This window comes from Pinus tabuliformis, chromosome 2_1 (genome assembly GCF_031772625.1).
Source record: "Pinus tabuliformis cultivar Carrire ecotype Pingquan chromosome 2_1, CPIR1, whole genome shotgun sequence".
NCBI lineage: Eukaryota > Viridiplantae > Streptophyta > Pinopsida > Pinales > Pinaceae > Pinus > Pinus tabuliformis.
In genome coordinates, this window is record NC_142299.1 from 124932465 (window position 1) to 124958062 (window position 25598).

Below are 25598 nucleotides of genomic sequence, written 5' to 3' on the forward strand. Positions count from 1 at the left end.
TATACATATAATTTATTTATTATAAATTTATTTTATATATCTATATATATATATATATATAAGAACAAACTGAATGAAAATTTCTAAGGTGGAAAAGAAGAAGAATTCTTCTTGACCATCTTCAGTTTTGAATTATCTTGAAACATTTTAACAAATTCCTCTTTTGTTAATGGTTTCTGGTAAAGCTTGAGTCGATGTCCATTTACTAATAGAGGAGTTTTCTCTTCGTCAATAGTCCTGATTCTAACTGCACCATTGTCAAAGACATTCTCAACCTCATAAGGTCCAAGCCAATGGGTTTGGAATTTCCCTTGAAATTTTTTGAATTTTGAATCAAAGAGCAATGCCCAATCTCCTGGATGAAACTTCCTTTCCTTAATGTACTTATCATGCCATCTTGACCTCAATTGTTGTACTAAGATGGTCCTCTAGAAGGTCTCTTGTCTGATTTCACCAAGCTCATTTAATTGTATCATCCTTTGCTTCTGGGCTTCTGACAAGTCAAGATCTAACTGGACTACTGTCTCATAGGTCTGGATATGGAACTCTATTGGAAGTAAGACTTGCTTCCCATAAACAAATTCATAGGGAGTATGGCCTATAATATTCCTCAATGTAGTCCTATAAGCCCATAATGCTTCTGGAAACTTTTCCACCCAGTCTTTCCTGTGTAGATGTACAGTCTTTGTAAGGATAGCCTCGATCACCTTATTTTTGGACTCAACTTGTCCATTGGCTTGTGGATGGTATGGATTTGACTTCCGATGTTTTATCTTGTATTGGTCCACTAGCTTCTGCACTAGTCTGGATATGAACCGTGTCCCTTGATCTATTACAATTTCTCTTGGAACACCAAAACGAGTAAAAATATCCTCAAAAAGAAATGAACCTACAATATTTTTAGTAGCAAAAGGAAGTGCTTTAGCTTCTACCAATTTGGTGACATAATCAGCACATACCAGAATATACTTCTTTTGCTTTGAAGGTGGGCTGATTGGTCCAACAAAATCCAGTGCCCATTTTTCAAATGGTTCAATAAGTACCTGTGGTTGCAGTGGCATTTCATTTGAAAGAGTAGATTTTCCCATTCTCTAAAAACTATCACATATTTTAACATATTCCTTGGTGTCCCTAAAAATGGAAGGTCAATAATATCCTAAAAGAAAGATTTTGTAACAAGTTCTCTTGTCAGAAAAATGTCCTCCACATGGCTCATCGTGGCAAGCTTTTAGTATGTCTAGTATTTCATTCTCCTGAACACATCTTCTGATGATGAGGTCTGGTCCTATCTTGTATAATTCCTCATTTATCCATGAATAGGATGTGTTATTGTGGACTATTATTCTTTTTTCTCTAGGGGATAAATGAAATGGCATTTTTCCTGTGGCCAAATAGTTAGCAATATCTGCATACTAAGGTGATTTAGTAGATACTGCAAAAATATATTGATCAGGAAATTTATCTTCTATGGGTTGATCATTATTTTCATTTTGTATTCTAGATATAAAATCGGCAATTGTGTTATGTTTTCCTGGCATATCTAGAATGGTTATGTTGAATTCTTGTAAAAGTAGGAGCTATCTAGTTATTCTTCCATTAGTGACTAGTTTATTCATTAGGTATCTAATGGTAGAATGGTCTGTGTGGAAAAAAGTTTCATAGCTAGTTATATAATGTCTAAATTTATTAATGGCATGGATTACAACTAAGAACTCTTTTTTGGTTACAGTATAATTTAACTCCGTGGGAGTTAAATTTTTACTAGTATAATAAATGGCATAAGGGGTGAGATCTTTTTGTCCTAAAACAACTCCTAAGGCTGAATCTAAAGCATCTGTTGAGATATGGAAAGGCAATTTCCAGTTAGGTCCTTTTAAGATGGGTGCTTCAGAAATTCTCTTTTTCAAAGTTTCAAAGGCAACTTGACATTCGGAATCCCAACTGAATTCACAGTCTTTGGTGAGTAATTTAAAGAGTGGGGATGCAATTTTTGTGAAGTTTTCTATAAATCTTCTATAGTATCCAGTAAAACCGAGAAAACTTCTAACATCCTTTTGACAACTTGGCACTGATAACTTAGAAATGACTTCCACCTTAGATGAGTCTACCTTAATTCCATCTTCGAAAATATGGTGACCTAAAACAATTCCCTCGTTAAACATCATGAAACATTTTTCATGACTTAATGAGAGGTTTGTTTCTTGACATCTTATTAAGACTTCTTCCAAATTTTCTATTACTTCATTGAAATAATCCCCATAGACTGTGAAATCATCCATGTACACTTCCACAAATCATGGATAAGGTCAGAGAAAATGTCGAGGACTGCCCTTTGGAATGTTGTTGGAGCATTACATAACCCAAAGGGAAGTACCTAGTAAGCATAAGTCCCCCATGGACAAGTGAATGTTTTTTTATCTTGACCTTTAGGAGCTACTTGAATTTGGTTATATCCACTGAACCCATCCAAGAAGGAAAAATATTTTTTCCTTGATAGTATATCTAAGACCTAGTCTATGAAAGGTAACAGAAAGTTGTCTTTTAATGTTTCTTTTTTTAATTCCCTATAATCGATGCATACTCTCCATTTTCCATTCCTTTTAGGGACGATTACTAGGGGTGAAACCCACTCACTGTCAGATATTGGATAGATGAAATTTACATTTAATAATTTCTGCAATTCTTCCTTAACAATTTCTTTTAGATTTGAGTTCATTCTTCGCTAAGGTTGTTTAACTGGTCTTGCATTTTGTTTAATGTAGATACGATGTATGCAAGTTTTAGGATCAATCCCTCTCATGTTAGTGTATTCCCATGCAAAAGCAGAAGAATGTTTCTGTAAAATTTCTATCAATTGTTTCTTTTGCATGTCTTCCAAGTTTTCATTGACATTCAAGGTTTTTCCTGGAAAGATTTCTATCGATGAATTCCCAATTTTTTCCATGGAAAACAATGATCCTTGTTTAGATGAGAGATATTCATTTTGACTACGCTCATAATGTGAGGAAGATTCATTATTTTCTAGTAAATTTAAAAGTTGGTCTTCTTATTTCACTTTTTCAGTGACAAAAATAGGTTGTTTATCTTCTCCATCTTCTATCCATTCTTCAGTTTCTGTATCTATTGTTGTTCTTATGGGGGGGGGGGGGGGGGTATAACATAAATTTATTTGTAGAGTTTCCATCTAAGATAAACATATCTCTTGATCTACAACCGATAAAAGCATCAGCTGTAGCCAACCAAGGCCTTCCTAGAATTAATGGATGTCCTCCTAGATTATTCTTGGGTGTTAAGGCCATGAAATCAACATGATATTCCCAAGAATCTAAAGATACACAAACATCTTATAACACACCATCTAGTTTAATAACAGATTTATCTGTTAATTGAAATAAGGTTGGTGTGTATTGAAGGTTAGGAATCCTAAGTGTGTCCATAACTTGTTTGCTCATTATGCTTATGGCTGCTCCTAGATCAATCAGTGTGTTTGGTATTTCAGTTCCATTGATGTGAATTTTTACAATGAGGCTTCTTGGGTCTAAATATTTTTGAATTTTCGTTTTTCCCATCATAATGTTTGCAATTTTTCCGACTAACTGAATTCTTTTTATATCTATTTTTCTTCTCCTTGATCATTGTGTACTTAAATCCTTAATTGTTTTTGAAAAAATTGGTATTTCTTTTATGGCTTATAATAAAGGAATCTTAATACAAACATTTCTCAATTCGTCCATCATATTGTAATCAAGCAAGATAATTTGTTTCTCTATTCCTTCATCAATTTTCAACCTTTCCGGGAAAGGTGGTTTAACTGATATCGAGGATTGTTCTATGATAGGAGCATCTATTGGAATTTATTTTGTTTGTTTATTTTCTTTTTGAGGGAGAGAAGTCTCCCCTTCTTCTAATTGATTTTTATGTTTTTGAAGATCAGATTTTGTTTTTTGAATGACAACAGGAGGGTTTTTTGGTAATACTCTTCTAGACCTTAATTGGACATTGTTTAGGTCTAGTGGGGTTATTACATAAGTTTGAGGATTCTGACCCTCCATGTTGTACACTGGTTGTTGTGGTATTTTATTATTAGGATTTGGAAGTGGTTGAGTGGGTAGTTGATTTGATTTTTGTGGAAATGGCAAGGAAGGTTGCGGGTTTTGATCCTAAACTGGGACTTGTGACAATTGATTAGCTTGAGGAATTTAATTAGATGGGGGTAAAAATTGTGGTGGAAGGTAAGATGGCGAGTATTTTTGATATTGAGCATAGGCTCCATAAGGATTTTTCCATCCTTGATTCCAAGGTTGTGATTGTGGCAGAGCCCAAGGCTGCCAGGCTGAATTCCAATTACTTTGTGAAGACTGGGAAAATTGTTGTGGTCTAAATCCTTGTGATTGATTTGGTTGGGGGTTTTGCCATGGTATTTTGGCTATAAAGTAGAGAGGGTCTACTAGTTTTGAGATTCCTTCATCATTGAATACAACCTTAAGACCTGGTAAGGATGGACATTCCTTTGTATCATGATTATCTGCACATATGACACAGGTTTATATGGATTTTGACTCTAAGGGACACTCTCTTAGAGCAAGTTTCTTCTGACATTTGGGACAGAAGATAGATAATGCAACAATTTTGGAATTTTTCTTGTTTTGTATTTTAAGGGTGTTTATCTATTCGTTTAGGCTCCCTAAAATATCTGTTTTGAAGGTGTCAAGCAAATTTCCTATTTTTGCGCTGCTAACTATCCCAACTGTAGACTTGTTTATTCTTGACAAGAGAGGATCCCTAGGACTCTTTCCAACTCATGCTTTGCTCCTTGAGATATGTACATGTAAATCATAAATATTTGCAAATGGTAGTTGGGAAATATCTCCTTTTCCAGTTAGGTTAAGGAGATCTATCCATTCATCTTTAACGGCTCTGAGTAAAAGAGCTTTTAAGGTTTCTTCATCCAAATTATCCATTTTTTCTCTTTTAACATTATAAACAAACATTTCTACCACGTCTTCAATATTTTCATCTTATTTTTGTGTCATTTTGAATACTTTATCTTTAAGGTTACTAGGCATACAATAATATCTATATTTGCCTAAGAAAGCCTCTTTCATTTGCCCCCATGTTGTTATAGAATGCACTCCTAGACTCATGAACCATTTTAACGCTGAGTGTTTTAATGTGGCAGGGAACAATTTTAACTTTTGAGCATCATGCAGATAGTCATATGATCTGCATAATACTTCAAATTCGAAGAGAAATGTTTCTGGATCTTCGTTTCTTTTCCCGTGGAAATTAGGAAGAATCGAGGGTGATATATTTTTCATTATGAGGGTTGTATCTTCATCAATAATAGGGAATCCCAAAGGATCTTGATATCCTCTGCCTCTACCCCCTCCTCTACCTCTACCTCTTCCTCTTCCTCTACCTCCAATCCTATCTTCTTCGCCATGGACATTGTGTACTTTTGCTTCCCCTTCTTCAGCCATGATAGATTCTTTGGAGCTAATATAGTGTTCTTCTAATATTTTTGGTTCCTCTATCAATGGTTGCTCAGAATAAGTTTCCAATTCCTCTTCTTCACTAGGAATTTCTAATTCTTCTCCCAAAATTTGTTCACCAGTGGGGGATAGAAATATTACTCCTATAGTTGGGGATGTAGGATTTTCTTCAATTACAACTTTAGTAGAAGAAGTAGGTGAAGTTCTGGATTGAATTTCTAATCTTGAGACTTCAGGAAGTCTTTGTCGACCTCTAAATGGAATTCAGGTTTGAGTAGGTGGTGTGGAATCTCGAAATCATGGTGAGGTGAGTGGATTTGTGGGAATTAAACTTCTTCCTCCTCCTACAAATCTACCCCTAGAGTCTCTATCCATATGCTTGTCATGTTTTAAATTAATGATGGTTTTTTTTGACTTCTAATTGTACTTCTCCGGTAACAATGCCAAAATGTTTGGTCAATTCAATGTACTTAAATTGTCAATCATAAATTGTCAACCAAGGTGTGTAGACTGATGAAGTACAGGTGCACAATATGTGCTTAGAAGTTATTCATTAGGTCGTTATGTATTTGTTAATATCTAAACTTAATATGGAGGTGGTGTTTGTCAATTATATTAATGTCATAATTCTTAGGGATGTTGGTTAAGTTTCCTAGGAATTAATCTGTATCCAATTAGTTTGTAGATGATGTGAGAGTAGTTCTACTTGTATTAGATTGTGTTGGGATTTTTTATCCTGAATCTTTATGCTGCAACTTCTAATTCTCTAAGTGAAAACATAAACTTATTCTATCAGCTATGAATAAACATTGTTTGAAGTCAATTGTTTAGGATATAACTTCTCACTCTTTTACTTATTCAATCTTTGCTCAAACAAAATAACCAAAGCAACATCTATATTGTGAATTGAACACACTTCGATTCTACTAGATAATAAGCAAAGTAAAGGACCATGCTGTACCAGTATAAAGCAAATTAAATAATATACTAAACTAGGTATAAAGCAAATTAAAGTTCTTATGCAAATAACAATTCGTTGGCGAGATCATTATGCTGCATTGTCACACAAAGCATAGAAATTGAAGAATTAAAGGAAATCATATTGTAATTGATTAAAACCTGCCACTATTTGTAGGGGCCCTCCACATAGGAGTTCAGAGCTTCCAATCAACACAACGCTTGCACACAGAAACCAATTTTATTCACATGGAATTCACAAAATGTTCGCAATTATATCATTCAGCACGCACCCAAATCACAATGCGGCCATAAGTTTTATAGTAGTTCTCTTGGCATCACTGTATAAATAATTCAAGGATAATATCTCTATCCTATCTAAACTTATATCTCTAAATCTTTGTTTTGTTATTTCGAAAGCAAAATGATAAGGTTTCAATCGATCTCGGGTTCTGTTCTTCGTTAATCTGACGGTTGACTTGGAGTTTGACTATGATCTCCTGCGCTTCTCTTAGAAAATAGTTTCGAGGGGATAGGAAGGGATCCACTAGGGAACCATCCTCTATCCATCTGCACCTTTCGCTGCTGACTTGGAACTCCAAAACATTACGAACAATGGAGACAACTATAGAAACCTGGATTAGCTGCGAAAACAGACTGATTCGGTAGCCAATTGCAACTTTAACAAAATAACATGGTATAAAGTTAAATATGAGCAAGAAGACATATTATTGCATACCTTCATCAAAACCTGGTAGGTATGGCTTTATTTAGGTGGTAAATATATAGGAAAAAGAGAGGATCATTAGGCAAAATGGATGTCATGGTAAGACAATCTTTGGACTCTACAGGCATAGCCCAAGGGTGAAAAGGACAAGGATATTTCCTCACAAAGGATGGGATGATTTGATTCAAAAATAGAATTTATGTGTTGAATGAAGATAATCTAAAGAATCTTATATTAAAATAATTCCATGCAAATCCATATTCTGGCCACTTAGGTTACCAAAAGACCTTAACAACCATCAAGAAATTATACTATTGGTCTGATTTGAAAAGAGAGGTGGCTAATTTTATTTCCATATGCATAGAATTCCAACAAGTGAAAGTCGAATGCAAGCATCCAACTAGTCTATTGCAACCTATTCCCATTTCAGAATGGAAATGGGAGGTGATTTCCATGGAATTTATTACAAGGTTTCCAAGGACTTCCAGGTAACATGATGCAATCATGGTTGTGGTTGACAAGCTGAGCAAGGTGGCTCACTTTGTAGCTGTTAAGTCTACAAACTCAGCCAGTGAGGTGGCTCAAGTCTTCATAAAATAAATTGTAAGATTGCATGGAGTCCCCAAGAAAATTATCTCAGATAGATATGCCAAGTTCACTTCAAGGTTTTGGAAGGAACTATTTGCAAGATTGGGGAAAAAATTAGCTTTTAGTACAAATTAACATCCACAGATGGATGGAAAGAAAAAGAGGAAAAATAGGATCCTCAAGGACATGTTGAGGATGTATGTGATGCACCAACCAAATAAATGGGAATAATACCTTCCACTTGTAGAGTTCACATACAATAATGGGTACCAAGAATATTTGAAGATGAGCCCATTTGAAGCATTGTATGGGAGGAATTGCAACACTCCTATCAACTGGAGTGATCCAATGAATAAGGTCCTCATTGGGCTTAATATGTTAAAATAAATGGAGCAAGAAATGGAAATTATTAGAAGGAATTTAAAATAGCACAAGACAAATAGAAGTGCTATGAAGACTAGCATAGGACACATAAAGAATTCAAAGTTGGAGAGCATGTATACCTACAAGTTAGACCCAAGAAAATCTCCCTAAAAATTGGGTCATGTGCCAAGCTAGAACCATGGTTTTGTGGGCCATTTGAAGTACTTGAAAGAATAGAGCTAGTAGCCTATAAGTCGGCATTTCCCCCATTAGTGAAAGTTCATGATGTTTTCCATGTTTCTTTGCTTAAAAGATATGTGTTATATTGTAATCATTTGATTGACTAGTCTATGCTACAGGTATAATCAGAGGGAGAATTCTAGCCGAAACCTATATAAATCCTGGAACGAGGCAACTCACACTCTAGAAAAAAGTAATAGAACAAGTGAAGGTGTAGTGGAGGCACCTTGGGGCTGAGGAAGCTACATGGGGAATGACTGATTAGATGCAGGCAACATATCATTTTTTTTATTGAATGAAGCAAATGTAAATAAATTGTACATAGTTGTGTCTATAAAGATCTAGATAAATTTTGTTTTGGCCTAAGACCTATTTTGTTTTTTGTTTGGTTATAGAACATCGAGGACAGTGTTCCTCCAAGGGGAAGGGGTTTGTGACAGCCCTGGTTAATTCCCTCTTATTGTAAATTATGTGTATTTTTTTAAATTAAATTGACTAAGAAATATGGACACAAATTCCAGAGTTTGGGGAGGGATATTTGCTTGAGGAGGCTAGGTTAATATTAATGTCAGAGTTCATGCTTTAATAAACTAGTTGCACAATAAATTCAATTGGAAAAAGGAATAGTCAGGAACCATACCAGCTCCCTAGAAAAATATGCAAGAGAGAGAGTGGGAAATAAATGGAAATATGGTAGTGCCACTAGAATGACAAGGGAAACAAAGGTGTTATGCTCACGTAACTAGAAATGGCAGTGATAGCCTTAGCGGGAGAAATGAATGAAAAATACAATTTACCTCTAGCACAACGGAAGCTACAAGCACCTTTGCGCTTGATGGAAGAGGCCAAGATCTCTATACACTAGGAAAGGGAAAACATTAGAATTGGAGGACGAGAAGATAACTATTTAAGAGTAGAAGATTTGCTTTTTTAGTATTGTGCTACTTGGTTTGGCTCTGTTATTATTTATTTTTCCTAGACTTGGAACAAAGTTCATTATGATAGAGAGAGTTCTCTATGTGGTAGTGAAGCAAATGAAACCACTATGTGTGGCTTGCTGGCTTCGAATTTATAGAGCATTGGCTTGACTTGAGGCTGATAAAACCACTATAAGTGGATTTCCAAGGCTTGAAGAACCCACTAGGAAGTTTGCAAATTGATGAGCCTCCTAGAGAGTAGGTGGAGACAATCAGGTACTTATGAGGCTCATGAACCACCATGTGTTTCCTTGGGGCTGAAGCACTGGTGATTGCTTTCACTGAAGAACTACCTTTAAGAGTGATTTCCATACTCCCATGGTAGATTGTATATTGATGAACCTTCCCAAAATTTGAAAGAACTCTCCTCTTGGTATTGAACTATAACTCTTAATGCTAGGAATAACCTTAGAGTTTGTTGGAATTATGGATCAATTGTTGGTTGGCATTGATGTCAACCTAGTAGAATTGGTGTATTGTTGGTTGAAATTGATGTCAACCTGGTAGCATGTGATTTTTTATGCACATGGTTGATTGGTGTAGGTATTAGGCTTATCCTAGTGAGATGGTACTTGGCTTGTGCATTGGTTGCATACCTTATTTTAGTGGTTCCAGATGTTTGGTTATTGGTGGTTTGTACATGGTTGATGTGTTGCATTGGTTTTGGCATGTCAACTAGCATGGAGATGTAGATGTGATTTGCAGGTGTTGCATATAGAGTGTAGCAGAGGATCTCATGATACTCATGATCATGTTGTTATGATCATGATTGTTGCATGGAGTTGGATGGTGGTGTGTTTCACTTTCCATGATGATCATTTCTGCATAGGTGTTGCATGACCAGTACAAAGTAGAGATGTGATGACTTCCTTGTTCATGTTGTTGTATTCAAGTGTTGGTTGCTGCTATAGGATTTAGAGTTGAGGAGCCTTGCTGATTAGGTCTCCATGTCCCAGATTAGGTCTCTCATGTTGATGATGTTATACATAGGGCTTGGAGAGGATCTACAAGTGTTGGAGGATGCTTGAGTAGGTTGTACAGGTGTTGGAGGTTTGTCATGGTGTCCCTCACACCCTCCTGAAACTGTGTTCCAAATGATGGCCAAAACAAGTTGGAAACTTGGATTTTAGAGGGTATACACTACTTTCATGAAGGAAACTAGTGTACATATGTAGGTCTTGTGAAGGAAACAAGTGTATACATCTTGGAAGTGTTTTTCTCTGGCTTCCTCGCGCATTTCATATATTTTATTTGTTTTCTTGATGGTTTTTGTTTGAGTTTTTTCATGTAAAGTTCATAAAAGGTAGAGGAACTTCTAGAAGTTGGTTAAACTTGAAAATATCCCTTAGTTAAGTGAAGTTAGTGGATTGAACAAGTTAAGAAGCTGAATCTGGATTATATCAAGCATATGAACAAAGCTCCATCACTGAGTTGCAATAATTGATTTAATCACCCCAAAAAATATTAAATAGGAGAAGATGTTGAGTCTATTTGGTTGGTTCTCTTTAGAAGAAAATTTGATGGTTGTTTGAGCTTGGAGATTGTATGTGAGAGAAGAGTGGTAAGTGTAAAATATTCAACAATTCACAGTGGTAGAAGATGGCAGCGGAACTATGATTCAATGAAGATCGTATACAATATTATGGTAATGGGGTAGGAATGATTGTAGATCATTTCCTTTATGCTTTCTCATCATGTTTTCATCAGATTATATTTTATGTATTCAACATGTATTATTGATGGGATTGTTGCAGTGATTGAGAGATTTGTGCATATTTATTTCAGTGAGATTGTTATATTTTTTTGAGCCTATATTGTTAGAGGTTGTTGTGTTGTTCTAATTGAGCAATTTAGATTGACTCAAGTTTGAAATGTTTTGAAATGAGGGTAAGATAGAAGAGTGGAGTGGGGGTTTTGGAAAATTCAGTATAGAAAACAAATTTCTTCATAAGTCCAATGGGTGTTGGACAACACTTGTTTGATCAAATGGGTTTCTGTAGAGTCGCGATATGAGGATCATAGTTCTCACTGATAGTAGCCCTTTGTATATTTCATGTAACTGAATTACTTGACAATTAATATCATTATTTGAGAAATGCAGTAGCAACAAGGGTGGCTTTTGACCTGGAGGGGGTTTTCCATCAGAAAATTCTTGTGTCCTATTACACATGTTTCTTTGGTTATCTCTTATGGTTCTCATGTGTTTTTCTATATGATTTAATTTACTAATGGGCTAATGAAGGCTGTGTTTCAGTAATTGGAAAAGGATTTTAAAAATTTTGTAAACACAGTCACTACTGATTCCCCCCCCCCTTCAGTGGTGAACACATTTACAACAGAGTTGAGGTCGACTACGCTAGAAATCTCTATTATGTAATAGATGGGAGCTATTGATAAAACTTGAGTGAAGTGAATTCCTGCTCCTTGTGTTAACTTCTGACTGGATGGTGGCTAAATGTGGGTTACCTTTGGAGGATTTGCTTCAATTAGAATTACTAATTATTACAATTTAAGAAGTCCTCCTCAAGATCTAGAATCTGGCTCGAGGGTGACTACTGAAATAAAGGCTTGGATTCAATGTTTATTCGATTAGGTGGAGAATTGAATTCCCAATCTCATTTTCTAGGCTTTGGATATAAGAGAAGTGTTTATTTCATTCATATGTGCAAGTGAAATTCCCTTGAATACATGTTGTGTTGATTTTAAATGTTACCTAAAGGTATAAAACTTGGCTTCATGAATGATTTGGAGTGTTTATATCTTGAGAATTGGTTATGTTGAGTAAACTACTTAAATACTAATTTGATATGCGAGATTTGGTTCCTATAGGCTGATGCCTTGGTCAATTTATGATAAAATATGTATTAAGTGCATGGACTAGTGTTTAGGAATGGTATAACTCTGATTTGTTTGTGCAATAGTGATCAATATCGCTAGTGTGCTAGTGATTGTATATGCATGCCGGTTATGAGTATTAATTATCATAGAAGATATGAAGGATGTGTATTCCTTGTATAAAAAGGAATGTGATTCCTATAATTTCTATAGGAAAAATGGATTCGTATAATTTCTTGAAGAATGGTTGAATTTTTGTATGTGTTGTGTGAACATGAATCTTTGTACTCTTTTCATTAAATTGACGAGTAAGATTTGTTGGAACATTTACTATTCATATACTTTGTATAGTTGAGTTGTTATAAGCTAAAAAATAAATAAATGCATACATCTATATGGTTTGGTTAGGAGGCAAGATTGAATTTCCTATAATTCTAAATAGATACACTCAAATTAACATTCACCGAGTGTATCCTCCTGTACATGTAATTCCCCAAGTTCACCGTGGAACTCTCGTGTATTTTTAGTGAGTTAGTCGAAGGTCATAAAACCTATGTAAACTAAGAATAAAACTCGAAAAACATTCTAAGTTTAAAAAGATCGCAATACTAGCCTGAAGTCTCCTATAGGACCTTCTAAGTTGGAGGTTGGGAGGTTGGATGGAAAGGTTGGACCTCCGATGGAATCATGTACGAACCAAGGTGCGTAGGACAAGCCATCGATGTAACCCATCGTTTGGGGGTTAGGGGTCGGGCCAAATGGCCAGGCTAGGGTCAAGCTAGTTAATACCCAAAGTGTACAGATCCTGGAGGGAGGTCAGACTGATCTCTAGGTTGGGGGTCAGGGGTCGAGCCCATTATTAAATTTTATTGTGACACGAAGTTGTGGATCAGGTTGACCTTCAGTTTTAGGAGTGTTCTTATCCATGTGGACTTGTCCTCAATGGAGGGGATGGAATGTAAGATCCCACATGGGTTAGCATGTGATTGTCACATTGATCTAATAATCACCCTATGAGTGATCTCAGTTAAGAATTATTAAATAGAGGTATTACAGACTCATGTGTCGGTGTGTGTCTAGGTTATTTAAGCAACGGATCGATCAGATTGCAAATACATAGACACTTAAAAGGGAAGACAACAGAGAAATACGATAAGAAAATATAAGAACATAAGAAATTAATAAGGAGTTCACCCTATCCTCTAGGGCTACATCTCCGGTCCAGCTTTCAATGATGGCCTTCTTTTATTGTGTCTTAAAGAAGAGAATTACAAAGAAGGAGCTCAATATGAATCTCCTATCACAGGATAGCTTGGTAGGGTGGTTATTGGGTTTCCCAAGCCACTAGAGTACACATACTCTTGGCCTTACCAGCTTTTTGACCTCTCGGGTCTACAATGGAAGGAGCCCAATGTGGTGCTCGGTCCTGATAGATCCCCTTCAAGGATGGCTCGAATTTCTCAAGCCCTCTGGTGCTCAATGCTGCCTTTGGTCAGCTCGGCCCTCTGTCTTCTCACTGCTTTTTTTTTGCTCTCTCTGTCTGCTTTCTCTGTTCTTCCGTGTGTGTGTCTGTGTCCCCTTTTTTTGTTGGTCTGTGCATGGCTTTAAAGCCACTCAAGCTCATGGCTATTTGATTCCTCTTCCAACTACGTCGATTCGCCTACTACAACTTCACTTGGATTTCCCTGTCTCGGCGTCATCATCAGACTCACAGGGAGTAGCCATTTGTCCTCCTACGAACTGCTCCAGCTTGCTTCGTTGGTTCGTTTCTTCAATTACATTATGGAATGAGTCATCTGCCACCTTGGCAGTCAATTCGGACTTCAAATTATTTCATATCACAGCTTAATCCTTTGTCAATTCTGTCTTCTCGATCGGGCGTGATCTCAACCGTTAGATCTGGAGCCCCCAGATCTGACGCCATTCGCTTATTTCGCGTGGTTGACTTGCTCGACCGTTAGCACGCGATGAGTGGCAGTTTTCTCTCTCCTCCACTTGCCATGCAACGGGCATTGAGTGGAATCATTCCGTTTTCACCAATACTGCTTACCGCCCGAGGGTGCCCCCAATCAATACCGCTGGATTTTGGAGCGCGGGTCCCGCCTTTGCCTTTAGCCTTTTTTTCCATGGTTTTCCCAGCTCTCATGTGACCAAGCACTCGCGGCCTCTCCATTTCAAGAGTTTTCACCCAGCGAATCGCACATCAAAAACTCCCTCCGTTTCCCGATCCAGGCTTCCTAGGGGCTAATTTCGCCTCCTGCGTAGTCTCCATGGGCCTCAGTCAGCGTGCTTTAACCGAGGTCCTCGTTGTTCCATGTTGGCTGCCAACTACCACTGGTTTAGAGGTTTTTTTTATCGCTGCTCTTAATTCTTTGAAGTCTATCCCGACCTGGTACAACCATGGTTCTATTGATCATTCTTTATGGATCTAATTCGGATCACGAAATTTCCACTGAAAAGCTTTTGGACCACCAAAAGTTGGTTTTCTCTCAAGCATTGACTAAGTGAGGGTACTGTTGTCTCACTTGCCCAATCTCAATCCACTTTGCACTACTCGGCTTCAAACCCTTGAGTCCAATTTTGAGGTACTCAACATTTCCTCTGCATGTTGTCCTCACCTTCATGTCCAAGACTGTGTCTTCCTGCAATTCATTCAGATATTCAGGTAACAGGTCATCAATAGAAGGCAATTGACTTTGCTCTTCAGGATCCTCAATCATTGAAGGTTCAAACAATCTCAAGCAATCTGCATTTACATCTGAGTAGATGTGCATGTAAGCTGGTAGATCAAGGTGAAAAACATTTTCACAAATCTTCTCAAGTATCCTAAAAGGTCCATAACTGATAGGCTTTAGCTTTTTACCTTCACCTTGCATCCTGTCCTTGTTGATATACAGCCAGACCTGGTCACCAACTTGGAAACTATGCTCCACCCGATGCTTGTCATGCCTTGCCTTGTATTTGGCTTGGCTCCTTTCCAGCTGTTCCTGTACTGCCTGGTGGATCTCCTGGATCTATTCAATGAACCTAGTTGCCTTGTCCACATCACTGTGTCCATCAACGGTGGTATCTTTACCAAAGAAAAAATCCAAAGGAGACCTTGGTGTGAAACCAAAACAGGTTTCAAAAGGAGATCTCTGTGTAGAAGAATGTTTTGCTCTGTTGTAAGCATGCTGCACATAACACAAGTGTTCATCCCAAATCTTAGGATGTTTGCTGCAATATCCTCTGAGTAGCTGGATCACTGTCCTGTTAACTACTTCTGTTTGGCCATCGGTTTGTGGATGAAAAGCTATGCTTTTCTTCAGTTGGGTGTCCATAAGCTCCCACAAACTTGACCAAAACTTCCCCACAAATCAGGTGTCTCGATCAGATACAATAGAAGTGGGTAACCCAAAATGAACCCATACATGTTCAAAGAATAGTTTTGTAGTTTGTTCAGTTGTAATCTACTTATTACAAGGTATCAAAATGCACATTTTGTTGAACCTATCCACAACCACATACAGATAATCATGACCTTTTCTAGACTTAGGCAGTCCCCCAACAAAATCCATGGAAACACTTTCCCAAGGGTGAGAAGGGACTAGTAATGGAGTGTACAGGCCTAGTTTTCTATTGTTGGGCTTGCTTTTGGCACGCATAGTACACCCTCTCACATATCTAGAAACTGTCTCATTCATTTTTGGCCAATAATAAAATCTTTGTAGCTGTGCAACTATTTTACTTACCCCAAAGTGACCTGATATCAGAGAAGTGTGTGCCTCTCTAATTATCTTTACTCTCTCTATTTGTGGAATGCAGAGTTTCCCGCAATGATATAGGAGTCGGTCCTTCACATGATAATCCAATTTTTCTACCCTTTTGCCTTGACTCAGTTGCATATACATCTTTAAAGTCTATATCTTGAGCATATTGTTCAATGTAGCTTTCATGTAGTATAGAATTATGCTTAAGTATAGTAGATGCATTTATAATGGGTCTAGATAACATGTCTGCAAGTTTGTTATGTATGCCCTTTTTATATCTGATGACTAAATGAAACTATTGTAGAAAACCCATCCATATGTATTGACTTGATTGCTGCAACTTAGTTTGGGAGTGTAGATATTGAAGTGGTTAATGATCAGTATGTATTACTGTTTCTTTGCCCATTAAGTAATGTTTCCACTTTTTCACACTCTGAACTAATGCATACAATTCTTTATCATATGTAGGATAGTTAACTACTGCAGAATTAAAAGTCTCAGAATGATAACATATGGGTTTACCGTGCTGTGTCAACATTGCTACCATCACATAGTCACTGGCATCTGTTTGGATCTCAAATGGTCTTTGTAGATCAGGAAGTGCTAGTACAGGTGCTGTACTAATCTTTTCCTTCAAGGTGTCGAAGGATTTCTGATGTTTGCCTTCCCACTGAAACGCCTTGTTCAATCCTGTCAAAGCATGTAAGGGAGCTACAATTGAGGAAAAGTTAGAGATGAACTTCCTCCAATATTGTGTTGCTCCTAAGAAGCTTCTCACTTCTATAGCAGACTTGGGTTTAGGCCAGTTTACAATGACTGCCACTTTAGAGGGATCTATTTTCAATTCACCACCCCCTACTATATGACCCAAATAATTTAGAGAGGTTTTTCCAAATTCACATTTGGAGAGCTTAACATAAAGTTTTTCTCTTTTCAAAACATCTAATGTCTGCTTAACATGCTTTAAGTGTTCCTCCCACATTTTACTAAAAATCAGAATGTCATCCAGATATAAAATAACAAAATCATCAAGAAAAGGTCTGAGTACATCATTCATTAATCTCATGAAAGTAGCTCGGGGCCTCTCCATTTCGAGGGTTTTCACCCACGCTAATCGCACATCAAAAACTCCTTCCGTTTCCCGATCCGGGTTTCCCAGGGGCTAATTTGTCCTCCTGCGTAGTCTCCATGGGCCTCGGTCAGCGTGCTTTGACCAAGGTCCTTGTCGTTCCACGTTGGCTGCCAACTACCATTGGTTTAGAGGTATTTTTGATCGCTGCTCTTAATTCTTTGAAGTCTATCCTGACCTGGTACAACCATGGTTCTGTTGATCATTTTTTATGGATCCAATTCGGATCACACATGGAATCAGTGATGATGTGGCAAGGGTGATTTGGCCTTTCTATAAAGACCCTTATTATACCTATTTTTTTTAAGACATTCTCATACTTCAATCCTTATACTTTAAGAAGTCTATTTTTCGAATTATTGTTATAGGTAAACTTCTATATGGTTTTGGATGTATAGTTGTTTGAAAAAATTCTAACGAATATTGTTATAAAACTCATTCCCTCATTTTTCCTTGTTGTAGTCTTTATACTTTACTTTGCAACTAATTTAAAAATGTTACTAAGGCATTATATTTTATTTCCACTATATGACATTATACATATACTTCCACTACAATCCTGGTTTCATACTAGTTCTTATACCTATATGAAATTATATTATTGTGAGATTTTATTTGCTCGATACATGTGACTTATTAATTTTGTTTTGATACTCTATACTTGGTAAATTACATATAAAATGTATGGACTTGTTGTAACAGCTACAACCACCCTCCAAAATTTTGCCTATGCTTCATTTTGGAGACTCCTTTTTAAACCACAACATCCCATCTTGCACTAATTCAGGTACTTGTGCTTCAATTGAGCCTCAACATTTGAATATTGGCTTGTTTTCTCTTACTTGGTTCATTTTCTAACCCACAAGTTGATCTCTTGACTTGGTCTTTTCACAGTTTCGGGCTTGCCTTAAAGAATTGCACAATTCTTGAGGGAAAATAGCCTTGCTCTTGGGAATTGCATAGTCTTGACTGCAAGTGAGCCTTGAACTCAAGAATTGCACAACATTGGATGGTAGCCATCATTGAGCTGGGAAATTGTGTAGACATGAGAGGAAACCCAGAGCCATTCAACCTAGAAATTGTGCAGAACCCTTTGTGCTCATAAACTGCTCAGTGCATGAACCAGAGAGTTGCCCAGTTCTTCCCATAACTGTGCAATCTTTCCGAGAAATGCATAACAGTTTTTCCTGAAAAAGAAAAAAACAAAAAACAAAAAAGTAATCCCTAAAAAATAGGGATATATTTTTAGCAACTCGAAGGAGGCACTTGAATTATTTTGGAAATTGCTGCGAAGTGTCGCTTTTTCCTTGATTTTTGGCATTCGCTTCATAAACCCTAACTTGACCAAATATATTTAATTGATGATGCTAGAGCTCAATTTCACATTGGATCTTGGAGGTATGTCATGCTTGAGAAGATCAAGGAACCTTTGGTGTGATTGTTGTCGCTTTTCTGGGTGAGTTTTCTTTTCTAGTCTTTTGTTGCTTTTTTTGTCGCTTTTTGTTGTTTAGCTTGGGAGCATGTTGTTTCACTTGTTTCTTTGTACCAACGTTGGCATTTTAACTTTTTTTAGCTTGTAGAAGTGTTATTTAAAGTTTTAAATTGCCTTTCCCAAGTTTCGCGTGTGTTTTCCCATTTTTGCACCAATGCCCATTGTTGTAATGACTCCCTTCACATACTTCGTTTTCCTTCAGTTTGATTGATTCCTTCACTTGTTTCACATGCATGCATCAAATATTAGTTAGATCTGCACTCATCATCACACCATGCTTCAAATCTACTTGTTTGCACACTCCCCATGGGAAGATCTGGGCTCCCCTTTCCTGGATCTCACACTTCATTCCATGAACTATGCAATCTGGGAGCTCAAGGTCTCTACCTTGGCTGTTCGAATTGCATAGAACGTGTCCTATATTGGCTCCAAATATGTATTGTGTAGTTCTAGGAGCTAGCATCCCAGCTTGGCCACTGAGAATGCACAATGCCTAGTCTCTGCCAGCCATGGCCTAAGAATGAATTGTGAATTGCGTAGTTCCAATCATCAAGCTTCTTGACTGATTGTTGGGACTATGCAATGCATAGTTCCCACAGTGAGCTAGTGACCTCTATCAGCCAGAATTGTGCAATCCTTCCCATCATGAGCCCGACTTGTTGCTTGATATTGTCTTGAAGTTGTTTTGGTTTTTAAGATGAAATTTTCTTGTCACGAGTATCCTATCTATCCCACAGGTACAACAATTGTTGAACATCTCTCAAGAAGTTACAGTTAACATGTCATTTAAGAGAGTTGTATCAAAGGAAACTGTCGAGAGTAGTACTGGGAAATAATTTGAGTAGATATCAGTTGATCTACCATTTTATGAAGATACTCAGTTATTCATTGATAAGGGTACAAAGTTAACATGGCATCAAATCAAAGATACTTTTGCAGAGGATTTCAAGTAAGACTTAGAGGGCCACCAGGTGTAAATCAATATCCAATGGCTAGGCTTATACAAGGTTGCATGCAGGTACACCAACTTCCCATGTGCATACATTATCAGTTGGATTATCTCACACACAGATGAACATACCATGATATTGAGCAGTGCCAGCGGGAAAGAGCTTTCCACCTTCAGGGCAGAGAAATTTCAGTAGATGTATCATTTACCCCAACCGGTGAAGCACATGGACACATTTTTCTATGCCACCCATAGCTTTGTGAACACTAGAGATATCATCAAGCACTGAGTGAAAGAGTTGTCCAAGTTTAGATAGACACCTAATCATGTTTACAAGACAAAGTATCTTAGGAAGGATTATCAATTCTTGATCATATTTTTATGTTGAATATACGGTCAAGAGAACACATAAACCTTTTCAGAAGGTTGGGTAGTCATACTGGATCTATTGGTGAGTGATGGGAAGTCATTCAACTGGTAAAATTTGTTGGCTCATCAGTTGAAGGTCCACGTGACTAGCACTCAGAATCCACCCTAGAATAAGCAAGCAATGTTTTACATGCCTGCATACTTACTAGATGCAATCTGTTCCCAATAGCAGTTTCCTGGCATGAGATTGAAATGGACACCAAGAGAGACTATCATCAACATCTATTGCAGTTTTCTTTCCGACTGTAGCTTTCGAGGAGTGATGGCAAGGCGAACTAACCATTTTATCTTCCCATTGTACAAGATTATATTTGAGTAGGATCCACCTTGCATGTCATGAGAAGCAATGGAGAAAATATTAAATATTGCAAATTGGTATGCCTCACCGGGTGGCACCTTCATTAGAGTGTTTGGTAGAGAGAAGCCTCTGCATGTTCTACCAAGGTGTGCCACTAACAAGTTGATCATGCAATAGGTTTCATATCATCTCTCCACGGAGTTGTCAGTAGGACTACATAGGAAGAAGAAAGCACCATGGTCATCTCTTCCTTTGTAGATAAGATTATATGAGATTAAGAGCTTGAAAGATGTAGATGTAGAAGCTAAGGACATATTGAAATTTGAGTTTGGCACCAAAGAATTTAAACTATAGAATCCCCACTGTATTTGCAAGGACCACTGTGCAAAGGTGTGTCATCCATGGATCCATCAGACATTTCACTGGAACAAGAAAGACCCTTGGAGGTACTGTTACAATGCCTCGAAGCTCCATGAGCTGGTTAGTATAGCAATAGCTTGTAAGGTTGTTCTACAAACAACAGTGACTCAAAAAGAAACAACAAAAACAAAGATAAGTAGAAACCCAGTGAAATATAAGGGTAAGAGGAAGGTTGTTGAGGATCCAAAGGCATAGAAAAGCATCAATATGAAGGTATATCCTTCTTGGAGAAGGCAACTTTGGCAGTGGAAGTAAAGAGGGAGCAATGAATAAGTAGAGCATAGCGAAGGAAGAGAGAAAAGCAGAGGCTACATGAAGTAGAACTGAAGTTGCAGGAGACGGATAAGAAGTTGAAGGAAGAACAAGAGCTGAGGAGGAGATAAAGAGAAGAGAATCAAAAACAGGAGGAAGAAGAAAGGCAAAGTGCAATGATAGAGAAAAAAATTCCCATACAGGTTGATGAGCTAGAACATCCAATAGCTTAGGAAGATGGTGAAAATATGCAGGATCGGGAGCTTGCTTAGCAGATTGAGACAATGATCAAAGTGACAGACATGGAGTTGGAACATGAGCCACAAAATGTAGACATTTACCTTATGCCAAGAGCACCAGAGGTCATCTCTCAGTATCCACCACCTCTAGTGTTAGAGCCTGTCCCTAGCAAGAAAGGAGATATTGTTCTCCTTTATGATGATTTGGTCATGGATGTGTACACTCTATCATTTGACAAGTTTCAGAAGAGGATTGTACAAGTGCAAAAAAAGCACTTCCAGATGATCATGCATCACCTGCATTCATCAAGGAAAGGGTGATAGTGTCAGAAAACAGGAAGCATCCAGTTGCCCTTGCTGAAGCCAACTTGGCCTACACAGGAGCGACAAGCTCAAATGTCAATTACCTGACGACTGAGAATGAACAATTGGAAAAGAAATTGTATCCTGTGAGGCAAGAGGGAGAGAAACTTCTAGCATTAATATAGAATTAAGTTTCCGCAATGGGGGAGATGAGGAAAGTGATACTCACTGAAGTATCAACACTTGAGGATACCATGTAGAAGCTCTATGATGGATTTGTCATGGTACATAAAGTTGTTTACCATGTGCATGGCCTACAACAACAAAGAAAAGGGTTTGTTCAAACTCTCAAGAACATACATGTTTCCATTGCCCATGGATAAGAGTGGATAATGTAGTACAAAGGGCCCATGCTTGAATTAGTTAAGAAGATGAAGCCACAAGCATAACTAGAGAAAGCAAAGGTCCAGATGTTGATCCAGAACTATGAGAAGCTCACCCCATTCAACAGTATCATACAAACCTCATATGCATGGTTGTACAATAGTTTGGAAGTCATGGTGATAACGTATATGATCCCATCAATTGTTTCCCTCACTGAGGCTAAACCTACGAACCAAGTTTGGCTTGACATCGATGAGTACATGGAGCATATAAGACGAGAGGCCATCAGGGAAGAATTAGAGTTGAATGCACACAACATGCAACAATACATAAGTGGTCATGTCACGGTTAACACCATGTTTCACATGCTTCAAAACGAGTGGGATACAGGTTCTTAGACCATATACCTAGATGCCATGGAGGCAAGAGTCTGCTTTCAGAAAGATACCATCAAGAAATTTGGGGACACCATCATGCAATACCAAGCTTGGCATCAATATGTGACCAAGAAGCATCAAGTGGAGGTTGTTGAGTTGGTATTTCCCCAATCTTTAGAACCATAGTGTTTTGTCTTGCTAGGCTGTCTCTAGCCTATTTTGTCTCACATGGGTACATGTGGAAAATGTAATATTATTTGTAGATATGTTGTAAGTGAAATTACTAGTGTCATTAGTGGAATGTTGAAAGGTCATCATGTTATGTAATGAGTTATTTGTAAAGAAGTTCAAGAGTCATGAGGGAAGTCAAAGAGTCACAAAAGGGAATGTCAAGGGTCATCCCACCTTTTGTTACAAATAGAATCTCATAACTCATGGATAAGTCTTTTGGGAGCCAATATTTTGGCTAGGCTTAGGCTTAGAAAAAACTTGGGAGTATTATGATGAGCCTTGGCTTCTCCATAGCGTAGAGAAAGTATACTTCTTTGGAGGAGCAGGTGTTCTTGATTGTAATGTTCCACTATTAGGGCTAGTGGTCATCAATGGTGTATGTATGGATGGAACTTTCACTTATAATAATAATATCAGAGCCAACACACTTTTAATTTATATGTTTTTATTGTACTTGGACTATTCTGGTTGCTTTAGCAATGTATGTTGTTTAACTTACATATTTTCTTGTCAACTACTTTGTATGTAATTGTATGAATCTTGTTGAATGCATTTTGTTGGACTAACCCATCACTTTAATTTATGGACTATTCTGAATTTTTGCTTGTGATGTCATTCTGCTCGTGTGTTCCTTTCAAGCTGCGTACTATTACACACTTCTAAGGGTTCACTTCCTTTTCCCCTTAATGTGTTATAACCTTCATGCATTGCACTTGACTCTCTACAAGGTCACACACTTGCTCTTAGCTAAAGTTATCATACTTATCGATGCATGCTACCATGGTCAAGGCGTTACACTACCACCCGCTTTTGGGACTCCTACTCCAAACGGTTTTAGGTATTGTTGGGAATTATTATTGGGGAGATCCCCTGAATGTTGGTGGGTCGAGCACTGTCAACATTTCTGGTGCTAGAAGGAGGGCCAGATGACAATCTAAGCCCTTGAAGTCTGTTTTGAATTTCTACACATATTTCATGTCTTTTGTCCAAATCATAACCCCAACATGTTTCTCTAACTTTGTTTAGGCACACAATTGCTTTTGCTAGCTTCTGTGACAAGCATTATGTCTCCTCAGATGACATTTCTTGTGGGTTGTTTGCTTTCACATTTGAAGGGAGCACTAAGAAATGATGTTACACATTACCCTCAACCTCTATACACTCTTTTAATCACTTTTTTAGAGAACTATTTCGTGTTTTCATTCTTTATGACTGTAAATCCCTTAATAAAAAATGTTAAGTTGCGAAAATCACCTAACGATTCTCTTCAATATTTTCATGATCGTTTTATTCATTACTATTATGAATTTCCTAAAGGTGAAGTTGAATGGGAATTTTTGGAGGAAATATTTCAATATCTTGTTCACATTTTTGAGAATCCACATGAGTTAAAATATTTCGAACCTCTCCGAACATACCTCGGTGTTAGAGATATTGCATTTGAGATGAACAAGGTTGATGTCCCAAGTGACCCTCCATCCCCTTCTCATTAAATGGTTGCAGATCCACAGGTTGAGGCGGGAGAAGTTGAGAATCCACCTGTTGATCTTTCACCATCTCCTCCTACCACACCTACTTAGGATTTCTGCGCAGATTTTGACTGTAACCGCGATGGTTGTCATGTGTTTTTATGTCCTTGTCATCCCTCCTTCATTTCCTTTGATACTCTGTATTTTGGTGTGTTGTGTTCATCCGTCTCGGATATCACATGTGACGTTAATGAGGATCAAGTTCTAGACAGAGTTGGTGTTAAAGAACCAACCTGCACTGTCATTTTTGATGAGTATGTGTGGTATTCTGAACAAGAATCTACGATGAAGGATGACCTCCTTTTGTCCACACCTTGTCCGCTTTATACCGACATCTTCCACAATTCTACCATTTCCATTCCATCTTGTGAAAATTCATTTCCGAATGTTTCATTCACAAAAGAAGTGGGATGCCAGTCTTGCATTTGATTGCGGAGAGGATAAATCTTTGTTCCTAAATCCACCCAATCTCTGATCTTGCCTTTCCGGAAACATAGAGGGTGAAATTTATCATTTTTTATCACCCTCTCTTTATGATTCACCAAATCATGTGGACGTTGTTGTTCATCATCTTGAAATGTTTTATCATGGCTATCGTGATCTTTTAATTCATTCATTCGATCATGTTTCTGATTTTCCTACTGTTGATCTTTCTACACCACTAGTCTTTAATGATTGATCTTTTGATGAATTGGAAAATCTTCAAGCTGTCAAGGCACTTGAGCCCGATCTTATGTTATGTCAGGTTCTCTTAGCCTTAAGGTTAGCTCCAATTCTAATCATAAATCTATTGAATATGTCCATTCTCCTCATCACATCAGTCTATTTCACAGTTTTTGCATCCTCCACCAGAATTACACGATCCTATCGCTCATGCATTGGAGGAGTCGTACATATCAAGCACTGTTACGAAACATAATTTTCTTCTTTCTTTATTTTTTCTTGTATTTCAAGTTCGGAAGTGTGTACATACTTGTCTTCCATGCGTAATGTAATAAGACACCATGATACATTTGCAGGGTGCCTTTCATGTACTTTCCGTTTTCACTTTTGTGTGGATGCATACAAGCTTTGAACATTTTAGTTTGCATTGTTTTATATTTCTTTTATATTGATTTGATTGCATATCTTTCTTGTCAATCATGCCCTCGCCCACATAGGCCAACCAATGTGCCAATGGGTGCATTGGATGTATCACTTTACGTGAGTTGGCCTATGCTATGCTTAGGTTAGGAGTAGGAGTAGTGTTTTATTTTCTTTTTTGTTTCTTGATTTTCTTACTTTGTTTTTCTTTGTCTTGATTCTTTCCTTTATTTGTTTTCTTTTGCACCCATAGGTTAGTTTCCACATGAAACTGTGTTTGGCTTCTTAGGAAAGTAGGGTGAAGTCCAAGAGGAACTTGTGCACCTATCAACACTTGGTTATTTTTCTATTCCCTCTCTTTATGTGAGTCTTGTATTTCTTCTAGTCAATGATACCCCGATGGAAAATATGTGCCTTTCAGAGAGAGTCATGGTGAAATCACGATGCTTGCACTCTTAACTAGTACTTCCTACTTTAATCAGTTTTCTATATTCGGTTAACCCTTGTCAACTCAGTCAAGTAGAGTAAGGAGAGGGGGAAAACCTTAAAACATAT